This window comes from Herpailurus yagouaroundi, unplaced genomic scaffold (genome assembly GCF_014898765.1).
Source record: "Herpailurus yagouaroundi ecotype Mexico unplaced genomic scaffold, PumYag 181, whole genome shotgun sequence".
Taxonomy (NCBI): Eukaryota; Metazoa; Chordata; class Mammalia; order Carnivora; family Felidae; genus Herpailurus; species Herpailurus yagouaroundi.
The window spans coordinates 18,091,478-18,108,972 of record NW_024412412.1 but is presented as its reverse complement, the minus strand read 5'-3'; the positions used below and the strand labels follow the sequence as shown (position 1 = coordinate 18,108,972).

General features: G+C 35.5%; 1 non-coding gene across 1 annotated transcript; it reads left to right on the top strand.

Annotated features, from left to right (window-relative positions):
• Positions 1-11,465: 11,465 nt before the first annotated feature.
• On the top strand, positions 11,466-11,573 carry LOC121040019 (U6 spliceosomal RNA). Its single transcript, XR_005795090.1, has one exon. It is a non-coding gene; the product is annotated as a U6 spliceosomal RNA (small nuclear RNA).
• The last annotated feature ends 5,922 nt before the right edge of the window (positions 11,574-17,495 follow it).

Below are 17,495 nucleotides of genomic sequence, written 5' to 3'. Positions count from 1 at the left end.
GAATAATTGAAAAAAATACTCAGAAATAACCGCTCTTTTGAAATACTACTAGCATATACTTACTCATTTTATATATTATACTCCAAATGAACTCATAAATTTACCTAATAGTAATTACTTTGCATATGTAGTTTTATATCATGTGTTTCCACTTGTAATTATAAAGTCTTACCCTATTTCTATAGATCTTATAACTTTAGTTTTTAATGGATGCTACCTTAAGTGAATTAATCATAATTTACAATTTGATTATTTCCTGAGAATATATTCTGTGCTTGTTCTGAACTAGAATTACTGATTAAAGAGTGTAGACTTTTTGCTCATGTTGCCAAATTGCTTTCCAAAATGGTTATAAAAATTGAGTGTCACCAGCAGTGTGTGAAAGTAATGCTACTTCACTGCTGTTATAATGTAAAATTTTTCATATTTATTGAGTTTCAACACTTTCTTACATTTTATAGCCAATATTTACTTAAAAATGTGCTACCTCTTTTTCCAAGTTGCATGTTCACATCATTTTACCATTTAACCAATGAATTTCTTACTATTGTTTATCTAAATTGCATGATTTTTTTAAACATTAAAAAACCATTCTTTGCCATTATCCTCAGATCTATTGAAGCTTTTATGTGTCTATGAAAGACTATCTCAGGTGGAGATTTGGGGGAAGAAATCATAGGGTATTTGTACAGGCTGTCTCTAAAACACTTTATTTATTTATTTATTTATTTATTTATTTATTTATTCAATCAATCATTCATTCATTCATATATTTATTTTTTTGGTGCAAAAAAAGTGATTTTATTAAAGCACAGGAACAGGACCCACGGGCAGAAAGAGCTGTCCTGGGATAATGAGGAGAGACTGATTATATATTTGGGAGTTGGAGAAGGTAAAGGCAAGGGGAAGTTTCCAAAGGGCTTTTCATGTGCAAGAGAAGACTCACAGGATAATGGAGGCCAAGCTGTTGTCAAATACTTTAAATAGAGTTATCTTGGCTTATGGTGGGAGGTATGAAACTAATTTGATTTTTCCCCCAAATTGCAAAGTACTTAATTCAAATAGTGTTTATGAAATACACTTTATACTCTACATAGTTTCATGATGTCTCATTTGGCATATGCTAAATTGTTAACTAGATAATTCTCTCTTCCTAGGTTAACTCCTCTTTTCTATAGCTATTCTTGACTGAACTTTTTAAGAATAGGAAACATAAGTGGCACTTCCTTTTATTTCCCAGTGTTCTGCACAGGAGGCAGTCAGTAAATGTTTATTGTTGTTGACACTGGAGTAAAACATGGAGAAGAGGAAAATCTCTAATACTCCATTTGGTACTCCATGTCTGCTACCCTGACTTACATCAGCAGTACCGTAAGGCATTTTCCGCATTAAACAACAAGACGTTGGTTATATGATAACCTCTGAGATACAAATGAATCTTGGGGCACCTGGGTGGTTCAGTTGGTTAAGCGTTGGAGACTCTTGATTTTGGCTCCAGTCATGATCTCACAGTCATGAGATTGAGCCCTGAGTCGGGCTCTGGGCTGAGCGTGGAGCCTGCTTGGGATTCTCTCTCTCCCCCTCTCCTCTCTGTCCCTCCCCTGCTAGTGCATGTGCCTGTGCACTCTCTCTTTCAAAATAAATAAATACACATTTTATTTTTTTTTTTAATTTTTTTCCAACGTTTATTTATTTTTGGGACAGAGAGAGACAGAGCATGAACGGGGAAGGGGCAGAGAGAGAGGGAGACACAGAATCGGAAACAGGCTCCAGGCTCTGAGCCATCAGCCCAGAGCCCGACGCGGGGCTCGAACTCACGGACCGCGAGATCGTGACCTGGCTGAAGTCGGACGCTTAACCGACTGCGCCACCCAGGCGCCCCAATAAATACACATTTTAAATGAATCTCACAGGTGGTTCCAGGTGTTGAACATTGAGATTTACTTTGGGACTTCAGGATGTAATCGATAGGAAAGAACATGGTCATAGGATTTGGAAAAGATTCAGAGAAGCAGCCTCTGGAACAAAGAAGATAATTGGAGTTTTAGAAAAGACTGTGACAAAGAAGGAAAAAATAAAAATTGAAATCAGGAAGGTTGCTAAAGACCATGTTTTAGTTTCTTTGTATGTCAAAGAACATGAGTATTAAGGTAAAGCATTTTAAGATTCTGTTTTATTTTTCTAACTTTCTTATTTGCATTTTAAAAAATCTCTCTTTTCATGTAATATTTAGCAGTAAAAACCGTTTTAAACTCAAACTCTCTTAAAGACAGAATCAAAAAGAGAAGCACACTAAAATCCATTCTTAGTGTATCTGAAAGATGAAAGTCTGCGTGCTGGTAACAAACTGGGCCAGATAAACCAGTCCCCAAAGCCTGGAGAAAAATTGCATGAGAAAGCTTCAGAGCCATCCCAGAGCAAAAGTGGCATGGTGGAGATGTGAGCTGGTGGGGAGATGGCTGTATGTTTAGGATTTGTTGGCTATTTCCCTTCCTTTATGTATGGCTCTCCATTCTATGTTCTTTTTCTTCTTTGCCCTCCAGCATTTCCTGCCTGGTGGGTGTGTTTACCTCTTGGATCTCTTTTCAATTTAATATATTTTGCTGAGTGATACCAAGTATATGCAAATGATCTCCAAATTTATGGCTCTGAGTTCTGCCCTTTAATTATCTTAAATATCCCACACCTTGCTTTGAGAGAACTTTTGTGTGTGCCCCACCAACAATTCAGACTGAGTATTTTCAAAGCCACATTCATTATTCTTCACCATTCTTCATCAGCTACTTTTTCTATATTCCCTGTCTTAATTAATAACTTCAACAGCCTTACAGTCACTCAAGCAAGAAATATTATAGCTTTCTCAATTCCCTTCTGCTTCATACCTCAAATTCAAAAGTTCATATTCCATATTCAGGCCAGTCTTATTCTTCGAAATGTCTCTGAATTCAGTCTTAAAATGGCTCCCATTTTGATGACCCATTTAAAGTCTTACCTGGAGGAGTACAGCAAGTTTCTATTTTACTCATCTTTATCTTTTTGATATATGATCCATTCTCACTTGTACTGAACATATTTCTTTGCATTGAGGAGGGCAGTTGTTGGGATGAGCACTGGGTGTTGTATGTAAGCGATGAACCATAGGAATCTACCCCAAAAACCAAGAGCACACTTTACACACTGTATATTAGCCAATTTGACAATAAATTATATTAAAGAAATAAAATGAAAATCTGATAGTGATTAATGTTGGCACTTTGTCTACTGTATAAAATCCAAGACATGGCGTCCACCTACTTTTCAACCTCATTACTTGCCACACACATTCATGCTTTCTAAACTTAAGCCATGGTGGCTGTTTTCCTTTTCTAAATATGTTATGCTGAGTCAGTTTCCATTACTATATGAGTGGTTCCAATAAACTCATCAAGGCAGAATTAATCCTTCTCTCTTGTATTGTCCCATATCACATTCTCTTATAGTGAGTAGCACTCAGAGTTGTTTATACAATAGTAGTATTTGTCTGTGTAGCTTCAGAAACACACGCTAATTGAAGGCAGATCCACTGGGATCTCTCCATCCTTATACCCTCAGGTGCCTTCACTAAAATGTATCACAGCAGTTTGCACATAGGAGGTGTACTGTGAATGTGCTTTATTGAATTGAATGTTGCCTTTTGTTTATCTAAAAGACTCCACTTGGAGCTCTAGCTCTCAGGTAGTCTCCTCTCCCGGATTTGAAACATCAAAACCCATGCGTATGCACATAGAAAATAACTCAAACAATACATAAAAAAATTCTTACCTGTGGTTACCTCTAGAGAGAAAGATTGGGTGGAGGGGTGCAGAGTTAAACTTAACTTTTTCACTTCACGGTTTTCTGTACCTTTTACAATATTATACTATTTATTTTATAAGATTAAAGTAAATGAAACTTCTCAGCCCCTGTCTCAAACCCAGTCATGCTTGTTTAAAGACTTGAATATACTTTAAACAAATCTGATGTTGACTCAATATGTTTCAAGAGTGGAGAATTATAGAATCCTGCTGTCTGCCTTTTTTATTAATCAGAAAGTTTTATCATGTCAAATTTCTAAGGGAAAAACTGCCCTGAGAAGTGTTTAAAATTTCTTGAATGTGCATATTAAACATTACTCCAGACTTTAAAACAAAAAGGTAAAATTGAATGTCTATAGCTTACCAATTGCTGTAACTTCTAAATATTTAAAAACATAACTGTTTGATTTATATGATTATAATTTGAATAACTTCTGTTTAAAAATTTTTTTCTTGGGGCGCCTGGGTGGCGCAGTCGGTTGGGCGTCCGACTTCAGCCAGGTCACGATCTCGCGGTCCGTGAGTTCGAGCCCCGCGTCAGGCTCTGGGCTGATGGCTCAGAGCCTGGAGCCTGTTTCCGATTCTGTGTCTCCCTCTCCCTCTGCCCCTCCCCCGTTCATGCTCTGTCTCTCTCTGTCCCAAAAATAAATAAATGTTGAAAAAAAAAATTTTTTTTTAAAAATTTTTTTCTTTATATCTCTCCATAAGGCTGAGAAAAAAACAATTGTTGTCAACATATTTAACCCAAGATACAGTGTGTCATTTGTGTCATAATTGTAAAAAAAGTCATTTAGGAATATCTATAATTAGTCTATCTATAATTTAAAATATATGAAGAGTAAGATCATAAAAGGAGTGTTACACACAATACTTTTAATGAGCCATAAACTTACCCTGTATGAAAGTGCTGGCTTTGGATGGGTCTTATACATAATTTGTAACTTCAGTGATAGGATCTTCCTACTTCCCTTTACCCTTCTATAATTAGAGATGTATGAAACATAAATTATTCTTTTAATTTATTGTTCACGTTGAAGAATTACATGTCATGAAATCCCTTGGTATCTTACTATTTTACCAACAGTGATTGTGAGATAAAGAAGATGGTTCTAAGAACAGCTTGAGCTCCTTCTCAGAAGTCGACACTAACCCCCTGAGAGCACATGTAGAAGGGAAGGAGCTGGCAAATTAGGAAATTACAGATAAAGCCTCAGTGCTACAGATAAAGCCTCAGTGCCTTCTCGAGGCATACAACACTCAGCCTAACTAAGTAAATGTTACTTCCTTCCCCAGAAGACCCTGCACTATTTTAGGAACAGAAGATCAATTGTAGGATTTTTGTGAGGCTAAAAATTATTGGTAAGTCTGATTTCCTTGATATCCTAATTAAAGCAGAGTTTAGATTCTTGAAAGAAAATCATTTCATTTAACTCCTAACTGGGGAAAAAAATACTCTGGGCCCATTCCATCTTGTTATGCTTTATTTACTGTTCTGTACTTTTCATGTTTCTACATTTTTGTGTTGGTGCTCAGAATATGTCTTAATAAGTGCCTTTTGGAACTGAAATTTTTTGTGTTAAACTAGAATCTTTAGCGTAACCGTTTTAGATGACTATGTAATACTGGATGTCAGCATTACTTGTTTTGGTGACATGGTTTGCATCTGACTTAAAGCATGTGCATCAAAATGTTTATCACTACAAAGTAAGAAATAAGGGCCACTTTATTTTGAGTTAAGCAACAATAATAACCAGAGATTTAATCTGACAGGAATTTTCTTCACGGTGATTATTGCTTATTGTGATTTGTCACATACACGTGTGATCTTAGCACAAAAACTTGACTTAAATGGCAGGTTTATATTTTCTTTTCCTCGCTTGCTAAAAGGGTATCAATCTCATGATTTTTGTTTTGTCTTTTTTTTTTAATTGAGGTATAATTTATATACAGTCACCACAAACAAGATAGTGAACATAACACTCTCATGGTTGTGAAATGAAAAGATATGTAACATTTTCTATAGTGCTTTCACTGTCACAGAGAGTATAGCACATTGTAAACAAGCAGGCAGTGTGGAGTAAAGCGTAATTGTAAACTGCCTCCAGGGTAAACTGCCTTCCACCCTCTCATCCCTGACCCCAAACCGACACTCATCTCTACCTCACGTCTTCGAGGAGCTGTTCATCTCTCCAGTTCCTGAAGATACTGGTAGGCATTCTACTTACTGGGGTCTTTACACAATGTAGTACTTGGATAGAAGTAGTGGGCAAAAATTTGGAGTGAATTAGGAAAAATAAAAAACATGATTGACAATGGGAATCCAATAATATGTGTCGTCTGTTCTGATCACATTGTTTTCCTTAGGCAGAGACTCTGACAACTTAAGGACCAAAATGTATAGGTATTGTTTTGGTTACCTGCCTTTTTAAATTTTACTGTAATTACAAGGGAAAAGAATAAGGCAGGTAAAGGAGTACAGTTACTTATATAGAAAATTCCGCTTATTAGGGATTGTTTCATCATATTATTAGAGAATATATAATACATTGTTTTATATCATAAGTCGCAGGATGATGTAAAAAGAACTTAAGGAATCTGGAAATAGAAGACCTGCATGTAAGTCATTTTTACTGTCTAGTGACTATGGACAAGTGACTTTTTTTTTTTCCAGAGGTTCAACTACTTCATTATGAAATGAGGTCGTTAGCTAGATCAGGGGTCAGCAGCTCTTTCTGTAAGGGCTAGTTTACTTTTGCTCTGTGGGCCCTGCAGTCTCAGTTGCAGCTCCTCAACTGGGCCACTGGAGTGTGAAAGCAGCCATAGACTACACTTAAATGAATGAGTGAATGAGCAAGGGAGTGGCTGTGTTATAATGAAATTTTATTTACAGAACCAGGCTGTGGGCAGCAGTTTGTTCACCCTTGAACTAGATAATTTCTAAAACTCTTTTCAAGTATAAATGCTGCTTATTGCATTAAGAATGTGCATATTTTCTAAGCATCAGAAATTGTCATAGAATTTTATTACTGAAAGACATCCCAAGAGCTGATTTAGTTCCTCTGTCTACTCAAGCAAGATTATACTTCCATCACCAATGAAGACAGTTATTCAACTACCTGATCTAGTAAAAACGTAAATCTCCCTTTACACTCTTTTTTTTTTGTAAACTGACTAGATAATAGATAATATATCCAGGGCTAGTGTAAGAATTTGGAAATCTCTTTAATGGCTTTAGGCTGAATATCTTGCCATTTTTAAAATTGACTTTACACATGATAGAAGATAGAAGAATGATAGATCTCTTTTGCATTATTCTTATAGCTTCAAACTCTATGAAACCATTCTTTCTCTTAATAGATCTAAACATTATAAAATTTTTCTTCCATACAAAGAAATTGTCATAAATGGAATTTGTTAGATATGGAATATAGATTTAATAGATGATGAATCATAGCTCCTCTGTGAGCTCTTCAAGTTTTTCACTCTGTTTATCTTTTTTATTTACATTATTTTGTGAGCTTTATAAACAAAACAAAAAGTACCCAAGACAATGTAGTAATCAGAGATTTCATGTAGTCAAAAGTACTGGAATAATCTAGTCTTAAAAAAACATTTATGATCATTTCGACTTCATAGTATAAAAATTCATTGATATAACTAACCTTAATTCAAAGTAGATAGAAAAATGTGATAGAATTATAGGATGTATTACATCACCTAAAGTTAGCATTAAATTTTACTTCTCTAATTTCTGCCTCAATATACAAATAACTATTTAGCTTTGTAAATGAATTGATTTTCCTAAATTATATTTAGTGTTTATTAAATATATTTTACTCTGCTATTAATTGGGTAAATGCATACATAAAGCTGCGTTAAAATTCTAAAGAGACAATACTCCCTAAGATTAGTTTAAATTTCCTCCAAGGCCCACAAATATTTGTCCTAGCCAAGCAGAAACTGTAACCAAAAAAAAAAAAAAAGATATTGGAAGGCATTCCTGTTTTCATCTTCAAAAATCTTTTCTTCAAATGTTCTTTTTCTATTAACGTTGAACTCAAAAATCATTAGCTTTCATTGCCTAACCTTATGAAGCTTTGTTCAAGTTAACAATAAATTCTATCAGGGCTGGAACAATGTCTATTTTATATACTCATATATTTGTTAACATCTAGCAAAGTACCCCATACAAAGCAGATTGACTTGGCTTAATATAGCATCATCTTCATCACCCTCACCATCATCATCATCATCATCATCAAATCACTATCCTGCTTACTGTGCCATACATTGTGCCTGCCACTTAGATCATTTTATAATCACACAGAAGAACTACACTTTGGGTTTATGTTTATTTTCCTTCTTTATTCTAACTTTTAATTTTGTTCAGATTATTAAAATCTACAGTAAAGTAATTATCAGATCCAGGATTTGAACAAAAGTACTCTCACTGTCCTATTGCACTTTTCTAGCATGTTCCACATGTACCTGGCAGTACACTATAAACCCAGAGATATCTTAATTAGCTCTAAGGAAAAGTATCATTAAACTATTTGACCACTGTCTTATACTACACACAAAGATTAACACAAAATGGATTAAACACTAGAATGTAAGACCTGAAACCATAAAAATCCTAGAAGCAAACATAGGTGGTAAGTTCTTTGTCATAGGTCTTAGAGATGATTTTTTTTTTAATCTGACACCAAAAGCAAAAGCAACAAAAGCAATAGTAAATCAGTGGCATTACATCATACCAACAAGCTTCTGCACAGCAAAAAGAAACCATCAATACAATAAAATACAATACAATACAACAAAACATCAATACAATATCTACTGGATGGGAGAAAATATTTGGAAATCAGATACCTGATAAGGGGCTAATGTCCAAAATATAGAAAGAACTCACACAACTCAATGGCAAAAAAACAAATGTCCCGGATTAAAAAATGAGCAGAGGATCTAAATAGACACTTTTCCAGAGAAGACATACAAATGGCCAACATGCATATGAAAAGATTCTCAACAGCACTAATCATCAGGGAAATGCAAATTAAAGCCATGATGAGATATCACCTCACACCTGTTAACATTGCTTTTATCAAAAAGACAAGAGTAACAAATGCTGAGGAGGATATGAAGAAAAGACAACCATTGTGCATTGCTGTTGGGAATGTAAATTGGTGCAGCTGTGAAAAACAATTCTTCAAAAAGTTAAAAATAGAACTCTCATGTGATCCAGCCATTTGACTTCTGGGTATTTATTTAAAGAAAACAAAAACACTAACTTGAAAAGATATCTGCGTTCCCACATTCATTGCAGCATTATTTACAGTAGCTAAGATAAAAGAGAAATGGATGAAAAGGGTCAAAAGACATACTTACATACATAAATTAAATATATAAATAAATAGCCTTCTTGATATAATAATTTAAAAAAAGCTATGGTTCAAATTACCTAATACATATTTATATGGAACACAGATTTAGCAATCACATAGGGAAGTAGAGTGGTTGCCATAAATACATAATAAAATGTCTCATTCAATAACTTAAAATATTTGTATGTGTTTCAGAAAGTTATCTTCTTATAAAGATGGCAAAGTTATCCAAGTTAGTATTTCTTGGCATTAAAAAAATATCACAAAATAGATGAAATGTTATCCAATCCAGAGTGGTAAATAAAAAGTGTCCAACGAATTTGCCTCTCTGCACCTTAGGAATACAGTCTGGGTTTTTTCTGGACTCTGCCATGAATATCCCTTTCCAACTGTAGATTCAGCTCTCTTTTTATCATTTCCTGCACATACATCTGGGAAACTATTTTACCGCAAAACTCATGTGAATTAAAATTCATTTTTAAAAAAAGATGGAAAGGAATGAAGCATGAAGCATCACGTAGGGAATTAGTAGTTATTTAATTGAGAGTAACACTATTTTCAAAATTGATGCAAGGTTTGTGAATCACATGACCTGCATGTTTTCACCTCTGAAAGAAAAGCTTCTTTCAACTGCAGGCTTTTCTCATTCATGAATACTTTTATTTTGCAGACTCCTAAGTGCATTGTAAGAACTCTGTTTAAAAACAGATTACCTTAAAAGAAACAAGAATGGAAAGTGAGAGAATATATTGGAATAAGCAGTCACTCATTTTGGCTAACTTGGCCTTGGTGGGGTCATTAGAGAACCATGAACCTGTTAAATACAATTTGCAAATGTTTTCAGTGCTAGTTTTGAGTCATATTGGGCTGAATTTTACGGGTGACCTAATGAGTAATGAACTATTAAAAAATAACTACTCTGATTTTGAAAGAGTTCCATCATTTCAAATTAATTTCAACAAGAGGATAAGGAAATTTCAGATATTCCAAATGTCCTTCATTAGGGAAATCAAGAATGGTTTTCTAAAATATGTTTGGTCTCCATTATAGGCAGAGAGAGATTCTGAAACTTTCCAAGGAACTGTTGAAATTCAGTGATGAGTTTAGATCAGGTGGAATAGCAGAATGGTGTGCCTTTTCTGCCGAGATTTGCTTTAGGAAGTCAATTCACATCTTCTGTACTAGACTATGTTCTGAAAATATAGTTTTAAGGGACAAAAGGACAGGAAAAAAGTAGAGGAAACCTAGTAGGTCTCTGTCTGATGCTAAATTTTATTGCAGTGGTCTCCTCCTCTTTTGAATAATAGTAACAAGTATTACCTACCCAGTGCTTTGTTGTTTGCAAAATTTATTCACATTATTTATTTAAAAAAATAAGATCTCATTGTAATCAGTTTCTACTATTGATAAAGATTTTTCCATTAAAAGTTGCCTTTTTTTTTCCCTTGCTCCCTCATCTCCTCCATCCTGAACCAGAACTATTTATTGAAATCCCCACTGTCACTTTTGTCATAAGTACACTTCCCTATTCTTCTCTATTGGTCTGTCTAACCAGTAGCCTATTCCACAACGAGCTAATTACTCTAACTTTATAATTACATCTGGTAATGTAAAATGTCCTTGACTCTGCCTGAATGCTTGCATTTCCATATGATTTCTGCAGTTTTCTTGTTAATTTATATACACACATATACATATTGCTAAGATGTAAAGTGGGATTTTGTGGAACGTACAGATGAGTTTTGAGAGAACTGACAAAACTGGGCAAAGCACTTAACTGGCACTTAGAGAAAAAGAATGTTCAAATGACCAATAAATGCATCAACACTTCATTACTCATCAGAGAAATTCAAATTAAAACCACATGACAGGGGCGCCTGGGTGGCGCAGTCGGTTAAGCGTCCGACTTCAGCCAGGTCACGATCTCGCGGTCCGTGAGTTCGAGCCCCGCGTCGGGCTCTGGGCTGATGGCTCAGAGCCTGGAGCCTGTTTCCGATTCTGTGTCTCCCTCTCTCTCTGCCCCTCCCCCGTTCATGCTCTGTCTCCCTCTGTCCCAAAAAATAAATAAATGTTGAAAAAAAAAATTAAAAAAAAAAAAAACCACATGACATTTCACTGTATACTTAACCAGAATGTCTAAAATGAAAAATACAGACAGTATCAAGTGTTGGTAAGAATGTGGCACGACTAAAATTCTCAGACAGTATCACTTAGGAAGATCATCTAGCAATATGTATTAAAAATGGCCATGCTCGCTTCGGCAGCACATATACTAAAATTGGAACGGTACAGAGAAGATTAGCATGGCCCTTTGCGCAAGGATGACATGCAAATTCGTGAAGCATTCCATAAAAAAAAAAATGGCCATAGGTATGTCCCATAACCCAGTAATTTCACATCTAAAATATACCCAACAGAAAATATGTTCCCTCAACATGTGTGTGTGTATTCGTAAATGAATGTTCACTGCAGTACTCTATGTAATTGGCCCAAAGTGAAAACTACTGTAACCCTGAGCAAGATACCTCTCTGTGCTTTTTGTTTTTCATCTATAAAAGTAGGAAACATCATAGTGAATTATTATTTTTTAAATTTTTTAAATTTTTTAAATTTTATTTTTGAGAGAGACAGAGACAGATTGTGAGCAGGGGAGGGGCAGAGAGAGAGGCAGAAACAGAATCTGAAGTAGGCTCCAGACTCTGAGCTGGTAGCACAGAGCCCAACATGGGCTTGAACTCACGGACTGTGAGATCATGACCTGAGCTGAAGTCGGAGGCTTAATTGACTGAACCACCCAGGCATCCCTATTGTTGTTGTTGTTGTTGTTGTTATTATTATTATTATTATTATTATTATTATTATTATCAGCATCAGCATCATTAGGGTGGCTTTGAGGATTAAGCAACTTAATGTGTCTATAGCACTTAGAACAGCTGTCCCTCATGTATAATAAATAATATGTAAATATCTATTATTAAGATGAAACACATAACAACCAGAAAGATTCTAATATTTCAGCATCTTAAGTTCCTTCTGTGGCTGAAGCACATTTTGCTTTTGTTCAGAACTATTTGGGTGAAAGCTGACAAAGAAACATCCATGTTTGTACTGCTTGTGTCTTCATCAATCAAAGAACATTCATTAATTGTCTCTCCACTGTGTAAGGCATCACCATTATCAAGTCAGACAACAGCATTTATTACCTGTTCCCTGTGTGCAGTACAGAAAGAAGTATTTATTAAACGTCCACTTTCACATTGTGTCATGTTCTTTCTAAAGCTAGTCAAAAATCCCTTTTCTGAAATAAAATCATGATTTACAACTTTATAAAAATAAAGTTACTGTGGCTTTGAATAGTAGGCTGCACAGTATGAATTCCTATTCATAATTGATGGCAGACATACATTCTTCCTATTACTTAGCACTTAGAATGATGCCAGTTAGCAGCATTATATTGTCCATTTCTCACACACTTAAGACTATAATATTGATCAGCTCAGTTAGTCTTCCATTCTCTGCGAACAGAAGGGCCCATGGGCAAAGACCTTCTTATTATAAGCTGGTATTCTACTTTATCATTTGAAGAACCATTCAGTTAAAATAGGTGCCGTGGTGGTTAAGGTGCAGACAAGCATGGAAGGAGACATGGCGGGGCAAAGGAAATTTCTAAAAGGCTCTTTTCAAGTGGTTCTGAATCTCAGTGTTTATTTCAGGTGGAGACCATGGCTGGAGGCCAAACAGGATTGTCTGTGACTTTGAGTTGAACCCATCCTTTATAAGTAGGATCTTGATAAAGTTTCTGGACACAAGCCAGAACACCTTGACTTCCGTTTAGGACTAGTAGATAAGCTGGAGTCCTCCCTGCTTACCTTCTTTGTTAGCAAGATGTGAAACCAGTGAGAGTGGCCTGCTTCATTATTGATAGAGACACAAACTAGCTGAAATTCTGTCTTTCAAATCAAGATATAATTTAGTTTCTCATTTTTTAACTTTTAAAGTATACTGTTTCTTTGCAACAAAATTTGAATAATAAGTATCTTTTGTAATTATTAATTCTGTTTTTTGTAATTGGTATGCAAATTAAGTACTTAGGTCTAAAACTGAAATATTAGATTAGAATTCCAGAAGGAATACTGATTTTTTGATTCAGGTACCTCCTCCTAGAGATACCACCTCGTATGTCTTAATTTGCATGTTAAGAACCTTTCTGAATAGAGGCCACAATGTTTTCAAAATATCCACTGAATCTATTCCTTTATCCTTTCCTACATTCAACAACTGTATGGTGTTCACCTGTAATGTACCAGGCACTGTTGTAAAGGCTAGGAATAGAACAGTGAGAAAGCATACAAGTCCCCACTATCATAATGTTTACATGGCAATGGGGGGAAAGACAGTGGACAAATAACTAAGTACATGAACAAATAACTTCAGGTGGTGATTATGTGAAAATGATTAAATAAGTGCTATTATAGAAAGTATGTAGGGAAGATGCAGCTGTTTTCCATAGCATTACTGAGGAGGAACATTTGCACTGAACCGCAAATAATTACTCTCCAGCTGCGACCAGATTTGGAGGAAGAGCTGGTGTCATCGTTAGGGTGTACTTCATTCAATGAATGTTTATTGAGGGTCACAATCAGGGGACAAAATAATATGACTTTATCCTAGACTTCCAGAATTGTTGAGCAAAAGAAAAGGTATACAGTTTACCCTTGAACAACACTAGGGTTGGTTGCTGACCACCACATAGTCAAAAATCCATGTATAACTCCTCAAAACTGAACTACTAATAGCCTGTTGTTGACCAGAAGCCTTACCTGTAACATAAAGGAATGATTAACACGTATTTTGTATGATATACGTATTATATACTGTATTCTCTTTTTTTATTTTTTAATTATTTTTGAATGTTTATTTTTGAGAGAGAGAGAGAGAGAGAAAAAGCATGAGCGGGGGAGGGGCAGAGAGAGAGGGAGACACAGAATCTGAAGCAGGCTCCAGGCTCCGAGCTATCAGCATAGAGCCCGATGCGGGGCTTGAACTCACGAGCCGTGAGATCATGACCTGAGCTGAAGTCGGACACTCAACCGACTGAGCCACCCCAGGCGCCCCAATGTATTCTTAGAATAAAGTAAGCTAGAGGGATGCCTGGGAGGCTCAGTCAGTTTAGCATCTGACTTTGGCTCAAGTCATGATCTCACAGCTCTGGAGTTTGAGCCCTGAGTCCAGCTCCATGCTGACAGCTTGGAGCCTGGAATCTGCTTTAGATTCTGTCTCCCTCTTTCCGCCCCTTCCCTGCTTGCATTCTGTCTCTTCGTCTTTTTCAAAGATAAATAAACATTTAAAAAATAATGATAATAAAATTAAAATCAAAAGAGCACTGTCACACGTGCAAAGAAAAAGAATAAAGTAAGCTAGAGGAAAGAAAATGATATTAAGAAAATCACACAGCACCTGGATGGGTCAGTCGGTTGACCGTCCGACTTCGGCTCAGGTCATGATCTTGCTGTTCGTGAGTTCGAGCTCCTCATTGGGCTCTGTGCTGACAGCTCAGAGCCTGGAGCCTGCTTAGGATTCTGTGTCTCCCTCTCTCTCTGCCCCTCCCCAGCTCACGCTCTGACTCTCTGTCTCAAAAATAAGTAAACAATCAAAGACATTTTTAAAAAGAATTTAAAAAAAAACCGTAAAGAAAATACTTTTGCAGTATTTTACTGTATTTGTAGAAGAATCCACGTATTAGTGGACCCATGCAATTCAAATTCGTGTTGTTCAAGGGTCAACCGTATGTGTCCTTGTGTACACATCTCCCTGCATTAGTGAACAATGCAAATTTTATAGACACTTGATACAGAAGGAAGAGAAGGAAATCCCTGAATGAGCTTTATCTGTCATGTCTTTCCTCTAAAATATGATCTTTCAACCATTACCATTCCTTTCTTGCTTTTGCCCTTTCCTCATACGGCTTCAGATTGTTGTCTTCATCTCCGTTTTCATAAAGTCATTCCCTTATTCTCACGCTTCACACTTCAAATGATTCCAGCCTTTGCTAGTTTAGTCCTGTCTTAGTTGCTTTGTCTCTTCGTGCCCATCACAGGTGCTAACCAAAGGGCCTTATGGAAGACAGATATAATAGAAAGCTGTGTTCTTTTTGTATTATTTATTTAAGTCATGATATTCACAGTCTCATCAGAAAAGGTTATTATTGTTATTCCATGAAATACCCTTAGTGAATCTCTTGGAATTCTCACTTGGCTTTGGGAAGTGAAAGAAAATCCATAGCACAACCCCATCCCAGGCCAATAACTATGACTCCAGTGATTCTTTTCTCCTTTATTCTCACTAATTTCTGTAATAGATTGGGAAGCGTGTGTGTGTGTGTAAATGCTGGAGAAGAAGGTGAGTTGAAATAGTGCCTGAGGAGTGGCAGAGCCGGTTAGGAGACTTTATTGTGATAAGGTGACTTGTACTGAATTTCTGTAGCAGGTTTAATCATTCCTGAGATAAACTCACTTGAGCGTGGAGAATTAACTGTTTTTTTGCATATTTTTGGACATTACTTGCGAATTTTTTTTGAGGATTTTTACTTCTGTGTTCATGAGAGATAATGGTCCATAGTTTTCTTTCTTGAAATAATGTTTTATCTCATTTTAGTATCAGAATAATGTCAGTCCCATAAAATGATATGGACAGCATTTCCTCTTCCCAAGTCTTCTGAAAGAGTTTATGTAAGATTAGTATGTTCTTCATAGACATTTTGAAGAATTTACAAGCAAGGCCGTTTGGGTTCAGAGTTTTTGTTGTGTGAAGATTTATTTATTTATTTATTTATTTTTTAAATTTTTGTTTTAACATTTATTTATTTTTGAGACAGAGAGAGAGAGCATGAACAGGGAGGGTCAGAGAAAGAGGGAGACACAGAATCCAAAACAGGCTCCAGGCTCTGAGCTGTCAGCACAGACCCTGACGCGGGGCTTGAACCCACAGACCGTGAGATCATGACCTGAGCCGAAGTTGGACACTTAACCGACTGAGCCACCCAGGCCCCCCTGTTGTGTGAAGATTTAAATTACAGACTAAATTCCTTTAACCAAAATCAGGTTATTTAGATTTTTAATTTTTTTCTTGTATAGCTTTAGTAGAATTGTTTAAAGATTATGTTCATTTCATCCAAACTGTCAAAGTTATTGTCATCACATTTTTCATAGTAATTCCTTATAGTCCTTTAAAATCTATAAGATGCATCATAATGTCCCTCCTTTATTGCTGATGTTGATAATTTGGGTCTACTTGCTTTCTAGAGTATTATAATTAGAACTTTATCAATTTTTTTACTTCAAAGAATTAGCTTTTGGTTTCATTGTTTTTTCTTTATTTGTAAATTTTTATTTTACTGTTCTCAATTTTTTTTTAATTTAAACAAATCAGTTAAAAATATTTTCTAATTTCCCTTGTGTTCTCTACTTTGCCTGTGGATTATTTAGAAGAATATTACTCAATTTCCAAATGTTCAAAATTTTAATTTAATCCTATGCGGTTGGAGAACATGTTCTACAGTTTTTCAAAACTTTTCAGTTAGTTGAGGCTTGTTTTATGGTTCAGCAAGATCTTTCTTGGTGTTGGGCATCTGTCATATAAATATCAGTCAGTTAAATCACATTGTTTAGTAATGTGACTCACATTTCTGTATGACGTCTGAATATATCTCTATCTGTCCTATCACTTATTAAGAAAGAAGGGCTAAAATCTCTAACTAAAATTGTGAATTTCTAAATATGTCATTTTAGTCTGTTTTGCTTCTGCTTTAAACTGAATTATTAGTTATATACACATTTAGGATTTTAACATGTTCTTGATGAATTGAAGAGCATCAGGAAATGTCCTCCTTTATTCCTGGTAATATCTCTTGTCCTGACATATACTTCATCAACAGAGTCAATTCACCTTTCTTATTATTAATGTTCACATGGTATACATTCTCCATCCTTTTACTTTTAATGTACCTGTTTCTTTATATTTAAAGATTATTATTTATTTTAAACTTTTTTAATGTTTATTTTGAGAGAGAGAGAGAGCAAGCATGAGCAGGAGAAGGGCAGAGAGAGAGGGAGAGAGGGTTCATATTCTATCTCTGCTGTTTCTTCCATTTGTCCTCAATTTCCTTATCTATAAAATGAAAATAATCATAATAATTATACCCATTCTGTAGGGTTGTTTTCAGTATTAAATGAGTTAATATATGTAAAATGCTTAGACTTATGCCTGGAGTATAGTAATC